Here is a 17,480-nt window from a genome sequence, read left to right on the forward strand (position 1 = left end):
CTGTGATCTTCATCTACTTCCTCCAGTTGTAAAGGTAAAGGTACCCCTGCCCGTACGGGACAGTCTTGCCAGACTCTAGGGTTGTGCGCTCATCTCACTCTATAGGCCGGGATCCAGCGCTGTCCGCAGACACTTCCGGGTCACGTGGCCAGCGTGACAAGCTGCATCTGGCGAGCCAGCGCAGCACACGGAACACCGTTTACCTTCCCGCTGGTAAGTGGTCCCTATTTATCTACTTGCACCCGGAGGTGCTTTCGAACTGCTAGGTTGGCAGGCGCTGGGACCGAATGACAGGAGCGCACCCCGCCGTGGGGATTCGAACCGCCGACCATGCGATCGGCAAGTCCTAGGCGCTGAGGTTTTACCCACAGCGCCACCCCTGTCCCATTCCTCCAGTTGTGGCCTTTGCTTTTGTCCCGAATCTTCCACGCCAGTGCCAGGAGCGTATTGTTGCAAAAGTTGGGTGCCACGCCCACTCTCTGCCAAGCAATAGTAAGATCCCAGAGGGTTCCAGGCACTCACGCAGGGTCTGTGTTCCTTTAGAGAACTGAGACACGACAGAGATTGTAATAGCTTTACGAAATGTGGTTTTTTTCACCTATTTACACCTTCAGCCTGCATGGAGGGAGTCCAGCTCTTACAGCATGGTCCTTTCAAGAGGGGCTTGAAAGCCACAGCAGTGCAGCCCTAGAATCCAAGGCACCTCTCCCAGCCAGCCTGCAGCCAACCTGCCCAAGATGGATACTAGTATTTCTTCTCCCCATAACACCTTACTAAAAGACTCCCTTTTTGTGGCACCTCACACCCAGTTACCCTGACGCCATCTGTCTCCCCAGGCCAAAGGATCCCTCTCTGATGGCCCACCAACCCCTTTTATCATATGAACAGATTTGTTCTTCACTCGGCCAGCCAGGCTGGTTTATATAAGTGGCGCAGTGGTATAGATCACAGCGCCACCTGCGCGGTATTGTTACCTTACGGGGGGGGGGTGGCTAGTTCACACTGGTTCTCCAGGCCAAAAGAAGACAGCAGTGCATGGAAATTATTCAGTTTTTATTCAAACCACAGTGGGAATAATGGTCCAGAGAATTCTCCAAATTCTGGACAGAGAATGCAAAATTCAAGACACCTTTCTAACTTCTTACCCTGTGCCCTGATTCTTCCAAACATAGGAGCCGATGCCTAGGGGCTTCGGCAAAACAGATCACGGAGTTCTCTTGATGGTGGCTGCTGCCTCTGCCTGGTTCTCTTTGTCTCTTGCATTGAGGGAGCATTGCAACGTGACAGACATGCCTCCAGCTCAATCTCCACAGATTAGTTCCTTCTCTGTGTGATAGGTCGGCATCATCATCCTCTACCACAGTTGGCAATTGTAAGTGTTTTTCTTCCATTTTCGGATTTCCCAAACAACTTGTTTCCTCTCTCCTCCCAGCTGCCTATGGCAGCCTTTCCACTCAAGCAGTGATAGTGCATCTTCAGACCCAACATAACTGGAGTACAAAATTGCTTGGCCCATCATGATAGTCTTTCCAGCAGCCTTTTCCGCGATGACAGATGCAAGGAATTAATTTAGCTTTTCTGCAGATTCACTATCATTTCCCAGTCATTCTTTCTCAGGTTTGTCATCCAGCACTAGAATTGCCTCTCTGGACAATTTCTTGATTCAAATGCATTTGAAGAAATGTGCACTGTTTGTTTTAAGCAATATAATCCTCAAATTATTGTGCTTTTTACAGAGTTGTGCTCCTCTTATATTTTTCTCATTTTGGTAAAGCCTCCACCATTTACAAGGAGCTTTTTGCCTTTCCTCATTTCCTTGTTTGTTCTTTGGCTTGTTTATACCTTTTTGCCATGGCTGTGCTCTGAGCTGAAGTCTGGAGCGGGTGAAGACCAAACAGAAATCAGAAGAAGAGGGCACACCAGAAGAGCAAACCTGGAAGTACCAAACACAGCAGAGCTCAGATAGAACTTGCTTCTCAAGCAAAGCTCCAGTGAGGCAGGAAGTCTTATCCTCCTTCCTGTCTAGGAGGAGCCACACTTATCTGTGCCTAGAAAGCCAGAGGCAAAAGGTCTGTGCTTTCAAGTGCCGTGTTGGAGTGTTGTTGTTTTTTTGCCCAGCGCTTTCCCCATGAAAACCCATTATTTACTGCTGAATCAGAGCAAACATTAATCTGCTTCTATCATAGTAGTTTAAGGCTCTGTACACACTTAAAACACGTGGTGCCCCCTCAAAAAAAATCATGGGAACTGTAGTTTAAGTCGCTGCCATTTATAGCTCTGTGAGGTGTAAACTAAAGTTCCCAGGATTCTTTGGACTAAGCCATGTGCTTTAAAAGTATACTGAGTTTAAAAAAGAGAGGTAAAGGACCCCTGGACGGTTACATCCAGAGAAAGGCGACTATGGGATTGCAGTGCTCATCTCTGCTTTCAGGCCAAGGGAGCCAGCGTTTGTCCACAAATAGCTTTCCGGGTTATGTCACCAGCATGACTAAACCACTTATGGCACAATGGAACTCAGTGACAGAAACCAGAGTGCACAGAAATGCCGTTTACCTTCCCGTCACATGGTACCTATTTATCTACTTGCACTGGTGTGCTTTTGAACTGCTAGGTTGGCAGGAGCTGGGACCGAGTGACGGGAGCTCACTCCATCACAGGGATTCAAACCACCGACCTTCTGATTGGCAAGCCCAAGAGGCTCAGTGGTTTAGACCACAGTGCTACCCGCGTCCCTACATACTGTGTATACAGCCTTTGATAATATCCAAGCTTCCTGAAGATATTTGAGACTCCTGACTGTCCCTTCCAGCTTCTTCAAACTAATCCCATCATGATTTTTAAGAGCTTTCTCTTCTGAAAATTAAATATGACTGTGATAGACTTTCTGAACAAGTTTTTATATTTCTTGAATTTAACAGAACTGTCCCAAGTGATTAAAAAACACACCATGAACCAAGTCCTGGGCATCCTTGACTAAATGTACAAAGAGACAACCATTCATCTAAAAGTTTTGTCTTTTTGTCACAAGCTGCTCTCTTAATCTCTTTGTTAGGTCTTGTTCTCTTAAATGACTCCACCTAATCTCCTTTGCTTCCTCCTATGCCTGGCACACTATAGAGCTTTTACACAATGCCAGTTCACTCTCTTCCTCCATATTCCTTGCCAATAATCATTTTTTTCCTTGTAGGTTTCTCCCCTTAACTCCTTAATCCTCATCTGCAGGCATTTTGCTTTTAAAGTACTATATTGAGATGTCATCCTCATTTGTTCCAGGACCGAACACAAGCACAATTTCCAATGCCTTAATTTCCCAGCTTCTTTGGCCCAAACAAAAGCTTACTCGGGTTTTTTCCTGGCGATAATATTGGTACGCATGTGGATAATCATCATTCAGTAATTGGAAATTGTGATTAGTCTTTTCGGAAAGATTGCCAAAAGTTCCCGTAATGTGTATGCTGAGAACACCATGCTCTGATAATGAAATTGTGGTGTGGTTAGTAATTTCAGCTATCACCGAGTCATGCAAAATTTGAAGCATGCAACCCTTAGCCAGAATCTGCTGAAAAAGGGTAACTTCCTTTTCGTGTTGGCCTGAAAACGTAAGAGCCCTGCCGAATCAGATTCAAGGGTCTATCTGTACACCATCCTGTTTTACACGGTGGCTGGCAAATGATATTCTGACATATACTGCCTTTGAATCTGGTGGTTCCATTTAGCTATTTGGGTAATGCTCATCAACAGACCTGTCCACCTAGGTGCAACCTTTAAGACAAAAAGAGCCATTTGGACCTGTTTCCGAAGAAAAAAAAACTGGGAGCCGCAAAACCATTGCGACATAGAAAATTAATCAGGGCCCCAGTGTACCATAAATCATAATCAGTGCCTGATGTAAATAATAATTAATAATGAGGGCCCAATGTCATCCTTGTCATTATAAAAATAACTTTTTTGTCACTTTTTTATTATTTCTTTGTTTGACCCCTCAGAATTACTCCTCCTCATAGAAATAAACGTTAAATTAACAAGTTACCTTTTTGTGTATGTGTGTTCTTCACTCCCCTTCAAAACAGTGACCAGCGTACATGCCCCCTTTCAATGCAGTGACCTGCGCACATGCCCCTTACAATGTAGTGACCACCATACATGCCCCTTACAATGTAGCAGGCAGGCAGGAAGGTGATGTCGGGACGGTGCGTGACTAACGCACGCACCCCCCCCCCATGCGACGTCACAGCCAGTACAGCGCCCGCCACAGTGGGGAGTGTCGGGGCGCATAATGCGCCTTCTCCCCTTGCTAGTATCCGCCCTGGAGCCACGGCAAAGGTGTAAAAGAGCCACATGCGGCTCCGGAGCCGCGGGTTACAGACCCCTGACCTAGGTCAAAGAAAGACTTCTGGTGTTCTTTACAGTCTGCTTTGAATATTACCACCCTGAACAAGTTGGTATCATCTGCAGAATTGACTGCTGAGACCCCTCCCAATACAGATCCTTGGGGATCCACACTGCTTCCTATCTCTGCTGTGAAAACTGCAGCAAGATACGTTGCTGATTGATTTTTCTTGTTGGCTTTCCAAGTTAAACTCTAGGTGTTTTTGTTTTGGAAAATGTATTCACAAAGCTATACAGCAAACTTTCCTTTTATAAATTTGAATAATGGAAGCTACATATGCAGGATGCTAACACCTTACCTACAGACACAATTGTTCTTAAATTGTCTCTGTGAAAAATCTCTGGAGGCACTTTTCATGCATTAGTAGCCCTGTTTCAAAAATGTAAAACATCTCGTTTTTCTCATTTTCTTAGGGAAAAGGTTAGTCATACTCAGTTGCAGCATTGTTCACACAAAACATGGCCCGGTAGAAAATGAATCTGGAAAACCTGCAAGGCAGGCAAAGTATAAAAATCAATTATTTGCCTCTATTAGAACAACATTTGTTTTTTAAAAAAATCCTCAAATTTGTTTGAAAGCGGTGGGTGGGGTTTCTTTCCCAGAGAGCCATCAAAAGAACTTGTACTTCTAGCTAGTTCTTCTTGCTGAGGAAGAAATAAGTTTTTGAACCTATTAAACATCTCATATGAACTGAACGATATTAGGGATAAAGGGTAGTAGAGCTAACTCTATACAGCCATATTATTATTGCAAATCTGAAAGAGCTGCTTCACACAAGGGCTTTCTGCTCATGCCTGGGGTATATCTCCCTGGCTGGGTGCAAACACCTGGCTGGGCTGCCCAAGTGAACCTCTTCTGTCCGGACAGCCACTCACCCGTGGCTGACTCAATCGCTGGCAGAATCCGTCAGTGGGCGTTTCTTAAACTTCTTCCAGCAATGAAGCTCTTTGACGCCTAGTCTCCGCCTACCCTCTCTGCGCAGAAGCCTTCTGCACAAGGAGGGCGTGGGCAACGGAGGACCCCTACTCTCCCTGCTGGAGAGTCATGGGACCGCCTCGCCACTTCCCCCATCTGCCCCCCTTCTCCACTGGTGCTACGCTGATTCTCTTCCCCAGAAGATGGGCTGCTCCTCCCGATCCCTGGACGCTCTCTGGAATCCCTCTGGCTTTTGCGCTCCCCCTCCAGTACTGATGGCAGTTCCCTGACACGCTGCTAAGGTATAAAAGATGCAATGTAATAGATCCATCCATACCAATGTTCAAAGAGTTGCTCTGGCTTAGCAAAGTGTTAAGGATAGAACAGAGTCTCAAGTGCAAGATGCTCAGTCAAAGATGCTAAGTCAAAGTTCAAAATAAGAGATGGTCCGGGACAACATTGCCAAGCCTAAAGAATCTTAACACATTTCCATTGAACCTGGCTGACAGATACTATCAAAAAGGATTTTTGGGGGAACCATTTGACACTCAAAGAAATCATAAATAGAAGAAAGTGATACATGCTATTGTGCTGCGTATCATTCTTAGTATAATTTTCAGGATATGCAGTTGCAGTTACAGGGAACCAGGCAAGAGGGCCTTCTCGGCAGTGGCACTCGCCCTGTGGAACGTCCTCCCTTCAGATGCCAAGGAAATAAAGAACTAAACAACCTTTAGAAGACATCTGAAGGCAGGCCTGTACTGGGGAGTTTTTGATGTTTGACATGTTATTATGTTTTTATTTGTACTGGAAGCCACCCAGAGTGGCTGGGGAAACTAAATAAAACAATAAAAGAAAATAATAAAACAATAACATAATATGTTGTTGTTGTTGTTGTTGTTAAATATGCACTTGCAAAAGTACCAGCTATATTGAATGTTTAGTTGGTGTGATGCATAATTTGGACATACAGTACGTTTCTGAGCACAATTCAAAGTGTTGGTGCTGACCTTTAAAGCCCTAAACAGCCTCGGTCCTGTATACCTGAAGGAGCGTCTCCACCCCCATCGTTCAGCCCGGACACTGAGGTGCATCACCGAGGGCCTTCTGGCGGTTCCCTCATTGTGAGAAGTGAGGTTACAGGGAACCAGGCAGAAGGTCTTCTCAGTAGTGGCGCCTGCCCCGTGGAACGTCCTCCCAGCAGATGTCAAGGCAATAAACAACTATTTTACTTTTAGAAGACATTTGAAGGCGGCCCTGTTTAGGGAAGTTTTTAATGTCTGATGCTGTATTGTTTTTAATATTCGGTTGGAAGCCGCCCAGAGTGGCTGGGGAAACGCAGCCAGATGGGCGGGGTATAAATAATAAATTATGATTTTTATTATATACAAGATATACTAAAAGATGTTGATACAAAATCCAATCACTTGTATTCACCATGCAACTATGGTAACTATTTTCAGTCATTCAACGCAACACATTCAATACAAGGAAGGGAGAAGCAAAGCAAATGATGAAAACAAAGCAAAGCAAAATAAAGAAAAGCACTGAAACATCCGTTGGGAGTCTACAGAATCTTTAAATGATGTACTAGGATGCCGCTGAATGACAAATTGCATCCCACACGTAGATAAGAATTACTCCAGTCTGAGTCCCATTACAGTTTTCTGGCATAAAGTTCCCATTTAAGTGAGTTGTTGCTCGGTCCCTGCTCCTGCTAACCTAGCAGTTCGAAAGCACGTCAAAGTGCAAGTAGATAAATAGGTACCACTCTGGCGGGAAGGTAAATGGCGTTTCCGTGCGCTGCTCTGGTTTTGCCAGAAGCGGCTTAGTCATGCTGGCCACATGACCTGGAAAAACTGTCGGCCAGTAAAGCGAGATGAGCGCCGCAACCCCAGAGTCGCTCGCGATTGGACTTAACTGTCAGGGGTCCTTTACCTTTACCTTTTTGGCCTTATCCTGTGCTAGAACATGTAGACAAAAATGCAGTGTGGTGTAGTGGTTAATAGCGGTAGTCTCGTAATCTGGGGAACCGGGTTCACGTCTCCACTCCTCCACATGCAGCTGCTGGGTGACCTTGGGCTAGTCACACTTCTCTGAAGTCTCTCAGCCCCACTCACCTCACAGAGTGTTTGTTGTGGGGGAGGAAGGGAAAGGAGAATGTTAGCCGCTTTGAGACTCCTTCGGGTAGTGATAAAGCGGGATATCAAATCCAAACTCTTCTTCAAATTTTGAAACATGCCGCTGCCATTCAATAATTATTTGAGTCTATGTGAATTCAGCATATACATTGGATCTTATTTGTATAGGTCTATTTCTCACAGAGGCAGTGAAGATATCTAGGCAGCATCACTTCACACCTGCAATCAGAAGTGGCCAAGACACAGATTTACCACCTCAAAGAGAAATAGGCCATTAATAGGTTCCATCGTTTGCTAAATAAAGAAGGCGTAGAAATAGCCATTTGTTATGTTTGTTCTTCCCTGTGTAGTCCTTGGTGCAACCGGATATCTGCACGCATACCCTCCAACATTTATCTGATGAAAATAGGGACATCCTATTCAATGATGATGATGATGATGGAGATAATTTTATCATTTATACCCCATCCATCTGACTGGGTTGCCTCAACACACTGAAAAACCAAATAAAACATTAAACATTAAGTAAAACTTCCCTATACAGGGCTGCCTTCAGATGTTTTCTAAAGGTTGCATAGTTACTTATGTCCTTGGGGGTCGCATAACTCCATACCTTTCAACATTTCTCTGATGAAAACAAGGACATCCTAAGGAAAAGCAGGGCATTTTGTGATCAAATCAGAAACTGGACAGCTCCTGTAAGTCTGGGAATGACCCTAGAAAATAGAGACATTTGGAGGGTCTATGCACAGCACCTAAGAGCCTCATTTGAATGTCTGCTGCCACCTTTGCCTTAAGACTCTTACCAGATGCATACTAATGGGGCTTATCCACACTTACTTTTCCTCTGCTCTTTCCAAGCATAAACCAATTTAAAGCTCTGTGTCTGAGCACCCCCAACTTTATTTCTTTATTTTTTTGCTCCAGAACTTTCCCCGCAAAAACCCACTCTTTAAAGCTCAATTGGAGCAAATGTCAATCAACAGAAAACCCAAATAGATGTTTACTCCGATTCTGCTTTAAAGAGCAGATTTTCACAAGGAAAGCTTGGGGGAAAACAACCAACCAAACACACTTGGGACATGGAGCTTTAAGGACGGGCCTCTGTCTGGAAAGAGGGGGGCAAAATGTAAGTGTGGATGAGCTCGCGGCCTTGTCACCACAAGTCAAAAATTTTATTCCACCTGAAGGAAGAGTTCTGCAGAACATGAAATCATGCACATTATTTTGTGATCTTTCGGTTGGCCCTGGTGGGGATTTTAGAATTTTCATTATGGGACAAGATGACTATCTTTACTTTTTGCACAGAGTGTTTTCAAAAACCGTGTAAAGCACCACGCATATATCAACTCTATAAAAGCCATTATTGAAATAAATACTTATGTGTGGTGCATTTTAATCTGTAGGAACCAAACAAAATGAGAGTTAAAAAGCCAGATTAGTAAACAAATTATTTGCTTGCAGATGAAGCAGGCCAATTAAAAACAACTTGTTAATTTCATGGTTCAAGCACATGCTCTACAATGATATTTTATTTTCACTGGAGAATGAGCATAAGACTTTGCAATTTGGTTGCAATGTTCACATAGCTTCGCTCAGTAATCATGACAAACATCAATTATGTCTTGTGTTGCTTATTAGAAAGCAGACGTCTGTTACAAATGGGGTATGTGCACACTCAGCAAATGTTTAAATGAATTGCCAATATTGCAAAAATTATTTCTGTGAACAAATATTAAAATGAACAGAAGACATGTGAAGTAATGACCTTAACTAAAAGGGAAAGGGGGAGGGAAGCTAACAGTACAATCCTATCTGTGTCTACTCAGAAGTAATGTCCATTAAGTTCAACTGGGTGTACTCCCAGGTAAGTTTCTGCAGCATTCTAACCTAATGTAGCAAAGAAGTTAGGCTGCAATTCTAGCCCCTCTTACCTGGAAGTAAACCGCACTGAATTTAGAGGGATGCATTCCTGCGTAGACAAGAGAGTAGACATACATCATTACCTGGCAATAAATCCCATTGAATTCTAAGCGTTAATCATCTTGCACATGCATAGGGTTGCATTTTTAAGGAAACAAGAAGGTAATGTACTTCTGTCTGCCTCATTATTAACATTGAGTTTTAAAACATCCCTATTCACATAGGCCAGTGGTTTTCAAGCAGTGTGCCATGACACCCTGGGGTGCCTTGAATGATGGCCAGGGGTACCGTGGGCAACACTGGCCTCTGTCCCCTTTTCCTCCCCTCGCTCCTCCGATGCCCTCTCGTGTCTCTGCCTCCCAAAGGCTTGCACAGCTGTTCGTTGCAGCAGCCCTGGCTACAAGCTCCCCAGGCGAATGGTGCCTCTGGGGCTGGCCAGGGGGTGTTTCCCAGGCCCCTGTGGGGCAGTGTGAGGAGGCACCTCTCTTTGGGGTGGGGCAGCTCAGAGACCAGGGGCGGCAGCTGCGGCAAGGGGTGACCTAACTGGACTCCTGAGCCCCACAGGGCTGCCGCAGAAAGCATATACAGTAGTACCTCGGGTTACAGACGCTTCAGGTTACAGGCGCTTCAGGTTACAGACTCCGCTAACCCAGAAATAGTACCTCGGTTTAAGAACTTTGCTTCAGGATGAGAACAGAAATCACGTGGTGGCAGTGGGAGGCCCCACTAGCTAAAGTGGTACCTCAGGTTAAGAACAGTTTCAGGTTGAGAACGTATTTGCAAAATCATATTGAAAAATCAGAACTCCTATTCAAATAAATAAGTTCCGTTATAAATACTGAAATGCTAAATAAGATGGATAACAATGTATAACAGAAAAAGAAGCAGAAAGTTGGTTTAAAAGTGTGTGAAAGAAAGTAAGAGAAGTGGAAAGAAATTGCAATTGAGTAGTCTAACACAAGGGTGGCGTGAGGAGTGAGGGACAGTGGTGGGAAAAGGAAGTATGTGTGGGATTGAGTGTGGGTATGTACGAATATCTTTAAGGATTGTATGAAATGTATGTTTGTCTGTATATTCGTAATATGTATGTATTAATGTTGAATTATTTTAATAAAATAAAATTCTTTTTTTAAAAAAAAAACAGTTTCAGGTTAAGAACGGACCTCCAGAACTAATTAAGTTCTGAACTCGAGGTACCACTGTAGTTGGTCAAGGGAGCCATGGACTCAAAAAGGTTGATAACCTCTGACCTAGGCACTTGATGGCTACCTTTAAATTTTTAGCTGCAGAAGATATTTTTAAAATGCTTTTTGTTTGGTTTTTCCTTTTCTTTGTTTTTGGCCACCCAGCAGTCCTTGAAGTTAAAGGTGCAATAGAAATTTAATAAAGAACAACAACACAGGAAATAGACAACCAATCACTTTCAAAGCATTTAGAGGGAAAGGAAGCCATTCTTAGCAGTCAGTGTAGCTTTAAGCGACAGAAAAGTAGAACAGATAAACCAAATGATTCTTCTTCAACTCTGTAAGCTTGTGAAAAAGTTATGTTTGCTTGAAGAGCTTACCAATTTAAGTTAATTGTGAGGAGAGAAATAGATAAGATACAAATATTTAGTTTCTAACTCAGTGGAAATGAAATGTTATTAAATTAAAAACAAAGTTAATGGGGGAAAGCAAAAGCAAACACACATGCACATATATTCTACCAATTGCAAAGTCACTGCAGTGAGCTTATAAAATGAAAAAAGCAGATATTAATCGTTTGTTATTGGGTTTTTAGCCTGATGCAAGCCACTCAAACATAATTCAGACTAAAGAGAGGGGTATGAAAGTGCATGTAACAAATACAACCGATTCACAAATAGGTCATTTTTTTCTATTCTCCCCCTTAAAAGGGTTTTTGAAAGCATCTGATGGCTTGTTACCAAAAAGGAAGCAATTGCACAGTGTTTTTTCGGTAGCATTAGATTTCACTAGACAATCACTCAAGTAGTAAATCCTTCATCAAATCTATTTGCTTCTGTGGAGAGAAAAACTTTCAGGTGAAACAGCGGCAGCTGTGACTGTTCCACAGCAAGACTTCTTGCTCTTGCTTATCTTTTAATAGTGCTCAGATAACAGAGCATGTTGAGAGAGAAAGAGAGAGAGAGAGAGAGAGAGAGAGAGAGAGAGAGAGAGAGAGAGATGCCTTTAGGTTTTCTGGCAATATTGTTGGAAATGTCTACTGGAGCAACTCCCAAAGGCTTTAATTAGAATCAGTCCTCCATTGTACTAGGCACTATGCAAACACTTGCGAATTCATTTTGCCTGTCCCTGCGAGCTTATGCCACAAACCACTCCAATTCCCTTTTCACATTTGTATAATAGGTTCAACCAACTGCGTTGTAATAATAACAATAATAAACCCTCCTACTCAATAATAGCATTATCTTGATGAAGAATTGCATTTGCCGACAAATGCAAAAAATAATCTTGTCATTTTAAGGAACTCGAATTCTCCAAGGATTGCCCTAGTTTTGCAAAACTGTACAGTATATTCTATGTTAATATTTGCATTGAGTTATGTATATACTATGAATATTGTTCCATGCCACGCCAATCTCCCAGCAGTATGAGATTCCAGGGGTTCTGGGTGCTTATCAAAAGTTTGCTTTCTTCAGCATGAGGGACAGCAGAGACTGTGTAAATCTATGGTTTATTTACACATATACCGTGAGGGGGGAAAGTATTTGATCAACCAGCCAGATGTCAAGCTACCTGGTATCTTCACTGTAAGTAACAAGCTGAGATTAGAAGCACCTGCTGTAAGGGAGAGGTCTTACCTGTAATCCCAGCTTGTTACAGTACCTGTACAAAAGACACCTGCCAACAGAAGCAATCAATCCAGCAGATTCCAAAGTATCCACCCTGACCAAGACCAAAGAGCTGTCCAAGGATGTCAGAGACAAGATTGTAGACCTGCACAAAGCTGGACTGGGCTACAAGACTATTGCCAAGCAGCTTGGTGAGAAGGTGATAACAGCTGGTGCAATAATTCGCAAATGGAAGAAACACAAAATAACTGTCAACCTCCCTTGGTCTGGGGCTCCATGCAAGATCTCATCTCGTGGAGTTGCAATGATCATGAGAACGGTGATGAAGCGGCCCAGAACTACACGGGGGGAACTTGTCAATGATCTCATGGCAGCTGGGACCATAGTCACATGAAAACAGTTGGTAACACACTACGCCATGAAGGATGGAGATCTTGCAGAGCCCGCAAGGTCCTCTTGCTCAAGACAGCACATGTACAGGCCCGCCTGCAGTTTGCCATAGCACATCTGAAAGACCCAGAGGAGAACTGGGTGAAAGTGTTGTGGTCAGATGCGACCAAAATTGAGCTCTTTGGCATCAACTCAACTCGCCGTGTTTAGAGGAGAAGGAATGCTGCCTATGACCCCAAGAGCACCATCCCCACCATCAAACATGGAGGGGGACATATTATGCTTTGGGGGTGTTTTTCTGCTAAGGAGACAGGACACCTTCATCGCATTGAAGGGACAATGGACGGGACCATGTATCGTCAAATTTTGGGCGAGCACCTCTTTCTCTCAGCCAGGGCATTGAAAATGGGTCGAGGATGGGTATTCCAACATGACAATGACTCAAAATACACGGCCAAGGCAACAAAGGAGTGTCTGAAGAAGAAGCACATTAAGGTCCTGGAGTGGCTTAGCCAGTCTCCAGTCCTTAATCCCATCAAAAATCTGTGGAGAGAGCTGAAGGTTTGAGTAGCTACACATCAGCCTCAAAAACTTACTGACTTGGAGAGGATCTGCAAAGAGGAGTGGGACAAAATACCTCCTGAGATGTGTGCAAACCTGGTGGCCACCTACAAGAAACATCTGATCTCTGTAATTGCCAACAAGGGTTTTGTCACTGTACTAAGTCATCTTTTGCAAAGGGATCAAATACTTCTTTCACTGGTTATAATGCACATCAATCTCTGACATTTGTCTTCTGGGTGTTTTCCTGTTATTATTCTGTCTCTCACAGCTGCAGCAAACCTACCATTAAAATTATGGACTGCTCATTTCTTCGTCAGAGGGCAAAGGGGCAAATTTAGCAGGGAATCAAATACTCCCCCCCCCTCACTGTATACACAATATGAGTCTATGATAGAGGGGCTTACAGCATTAACACCCCAAGAAGGTTGTGTTTCTCCCAGAGCCACACCCTTGGATTCCAGCAGAAATCAGGCATGGCTCTGTCTCTCAGCTGCCCAGCTTGCTTCTAGCCTCTAGCTTCTAGCTCACACACCTCAGCTCTGGTTTATGTCTTTCTACCAGACAGTTGAGGGCGCAGGGCCTTCCCATTTGTTCTCTGCCATATAGCCACTTCGTTACTTTAATGACCTATACTTAGGGGGCCACCACCAAGAAACTTGTCTGGCTTTTCCAGCAATTGAATCCTTGTTGGGCTCAGGAAATAGAAGAGATACAAACATATAGTCTACGCCGCCGCCCCAGAAAAAAACATCCTCACAATAACAGTATACATGGACAGAGTACTTAATATAGGTCGGATAGAATTGAGAGAACCCAGACAAAAACTAGAGGCGGGCAGACTATTTCTAGCAAAATCAGCCATGACACAAAAAAGGCACAGGATTAAGAAACAAAAAACTCCCAAAGTGATTTTTTTTCTTGTGAATTTTTTCCCACATTTGAGAGGTTTCAAAGCAAGGATTTTCTGGCTCATACTACTCTTAGCTAGGGAGGACACTTAGGCATCACCAAAAAGAAAAAGAAAAAGAAATGCACCACCAAGGAAGAGGATAGACAAGGGTGCAGATTTGCATAAAATTTGCATAACTTGGTAATTTGGAAATTATAATTTAAATAGAAAGACAATACAAAACTGTCACTGGAATGGCTTTTTGGAAAAGCCAAGGTTAGTACAACACAGAGAAGGAGGCAATAAATGAAGAGGACGAATGTTGTCTTGTTAAACAGACTGGGGTGAAGGAGACAAGATTTGGACCAATCAGTCAAACAGTGCTGTATTTCATAGGCATTGCCAAATAAAGATACTTCAATGGGATAAGTAGCTTCCTTTTTTATTTTTAAATATAAATCTTTATTAGTTTAAAATACAATCATACAGTAAAGGAAAGTATAACATGACGTTGTATAAATATGTGGTTGTTTTAATTGTCTTTCCCCCCCTTTTTTGTCACTTTTAAACCTTTCTTTGACCTTTTTGAGGTGACGAATCCCTTTTTTCCTCTTTTGTGCTTAATTTTGTTATACTTACATTTACTGTATGATTGTATTTTAAACTAATAAAGATTTACAGTGGTACCTCTGATTAAGTACTTAATTCGTTCTGGAGGTCCATTCTTAACCTGAAACTGTTCTTAACCTGAAACACCACTTTAGCTAATGGGGCCTCCTGCTGCCGCCGCGCCGCCAGAGCCCGATTTCTGTTCTCATCCTGAAGCAAAGTTCTTAACCTGAGGTACTATTTCTGGGTTAACGGAGTCTGTAACCTGAAGCGTATGTAGCCTGAAGCGTATGTAACCTGAGGTACCACTGTATATATATATTTTTAAAAGGGATAAGTAGCTTCCTGTGTTTGTTCACATGCATCACAAAAGCCCTCCAAGTGGCAGCAAAGTCCATTGGTTTAGCACAGGGGTAGGCAACCTAAGGCCCAGGGGCTGGATGCGGCCCAATCGCCTTCTCAATCCGGCCTGTGGATGGTCTGGGAATCAGTGTGTTTTTACATGAGTAGAATGTGTCCTTTTATTTAAAATGCATCTCTGGGTTATTTGTGGGGCATAGGAATTTGTTCATATTTTTTTCCAAAATATAGTCTGGCACACCACATGGTCTGAGGGACGGTGGACTGGCCCATGGCTAAAAAAGGTTGTTGACCCCTGGCTTTAGCAGTTCCCTTAGAAATCTGAAAATGATGGGTTAATTTTTCTGAGAAAGGTGGGGGAGGGGGTTACACCAGCAGTCCACATTAATAACAGAAACATCCCTGTGTTGCAACCAGTCTGGCTGCAACTAAAAGGGAAATCACCAAAGGTTTTAAAGGGTAGTCAGCCTTAACTCCTGGGAAAACAGAAAGAATATACAATTTGCAGTTTAGGAGTGGTGAACGGCCAATAACAATGCCAATTTCCTTGAGAATTTGTGCCGCTTCTTGGCCTTTTGCTAAGATCACGCAAAACCATTATCTAATGACTAGGTGATTTGTGCGACTGCTCAGTCTGGCTGTCTAGGTGCTAACTGGAGTTGGGCAGCTTCCAAGGCCATTGCTATTTTTGTAGCAGTCTTGGACAGCGCAGCTCTTCAAATAGTAGATGCCTTCAAAATAGAGGACTCTCTTCTGTAAAGCAAGGTGCACGGCCACCTCGTTTTTAGCCATTTCGCTACACCAAGATTACGACAGCATTTTTCTGTGTAGTGACAGCTATGGCATTTTTATCCTTGAGGGACTTCAAAGTGACAGCCATGTGATATTGAAGAATAATAGGTAGACAGAAAGAGATGATGTTTGTGAAAACTGATGGACCACGCTGAAACAGAGAGAGAGAGAGAGAGAGAGAGAGAGAGAGAGAGAGAGAGAGAGAGACCTGAAAGATGTGGTGGTAGAAGTGGACTTGGACAATGACAAAGACAAGAGGAACTATTATCCATCTGTCTAAGTGTAGCACAGATCAAGATAGGACAATATATTATACAAAGACTGCACAGCTATAAGTGGCCTTTACTAAGCCAAATTAAATAAAAATTAGCAGAGACCTACCTACCAAAAATAGGGACGCGGGTGGTACTGTGGGTTAAACCACAAAGCCTAGGACTTGCCGATCAGAAGATTGGCGGTTCGAATCCCCGCAATGGGGTGAGCTCCCATTGCTCGGCCCCTGCTCCTGCCAACCTAGCAGTTCGAAAGCACGTCAAAGTGCAAGTAGATAAATAGGTACCGCTCCGGCGGGAAGGTAAACGGCGTTTCCGTGCGCTGCTCTGGTTCGCCAGAAGCAGCTTAGTCATGCTGGGCACATGACTCGGAAGCTGTATGCCGGCTCCCTTGGCCAATACAGCGAGATGAGCGCCCCAACCCCAGAGTCGGTCACGACTGGACCTAATGGTCAGGGGTCCCTTTACCTTTTCCTTACCTACCAAAAATGCCACTTTAGAAAAGTGACATAAATCATTCATTTACTACAATTTTGAGGCTGGGGGAATCTGCTTTTAATGACTTATTTGGGGAGGTTTCAGGCTGGAGGGTTATTTGATTTTTAAAGGCCACACAGGTCCATATATTCATTTAATGAGGTGATTATTTGATTGCTGAATATTTGATACAGGTTATTGTATTGTACTGTCAGTTTCATGTGTTGGGACTTATACAGACTGCAACTACTCTCTTTTATAGACTGCAACTACAGCCAGTGTGGTGTAGTGGTTAAGAGCAGAAAACTCGTAATCTGGGGAACCGGGTTCATGTCTCCGCTCCTCCACATGCAGCTGCTGGGTGACCTTGGGCCAGTCACACTTCTCTGAAGTCTCTCAGCCCCACTCACCTCACAGAGTGTTTGTTGTGGGGGAGGAAGGGAAAGGAGAATGTTAGCCACTTTGAGACTCCTTAAAGGGAGTGAAAGGCGGGATATCAAATCCAAACTCTTCTCTTCTTTATCGACAGCTGTTGGTTGAAGTATTTAAAACACTAATTTACAGATGTATAATCAAAATAAGCATTTCATAAAGATCTGGGTAATCTAGGGGTAGAGGGATAGAAAAAGGTTTTAAGAAAACAGTTGATAACAGAAATTGAATCCTAACAGTATTCTTACATATAACCTCAACTATAATTAATGCATAGGAACAAAGACATCAATCTTTTTTTACTATGAAAGGAAATTAAATGAAGTATATTCACATTCTCTTATTCAGAAAATGTTTTCCTTAAGATTGCATTAAATATTATAAAGCATAGGTCTCAGGATCGCTTTCACCCTCTACTAACCTCTTAATGGAATGAGAAATCATCCCCATCTACCCAATACAAAACCTTTTCTGTTAAAAATTGTAATTTATAACTGAAACAAGTTTCACCAAA

This window comes from Podarcis tiliguerta (genome assembly GCF_965153285.1).
Source record: "Podarcis tiliguerta genome assembly, chromosome: 12".
In the NCBI taxonomy this organism is placed as follows: Eukaryota; Metazoa; Chordata; class Lepidosauria; order Squamata; family Lacertidae; genus Podarcis; species Podarcis tiliguerta.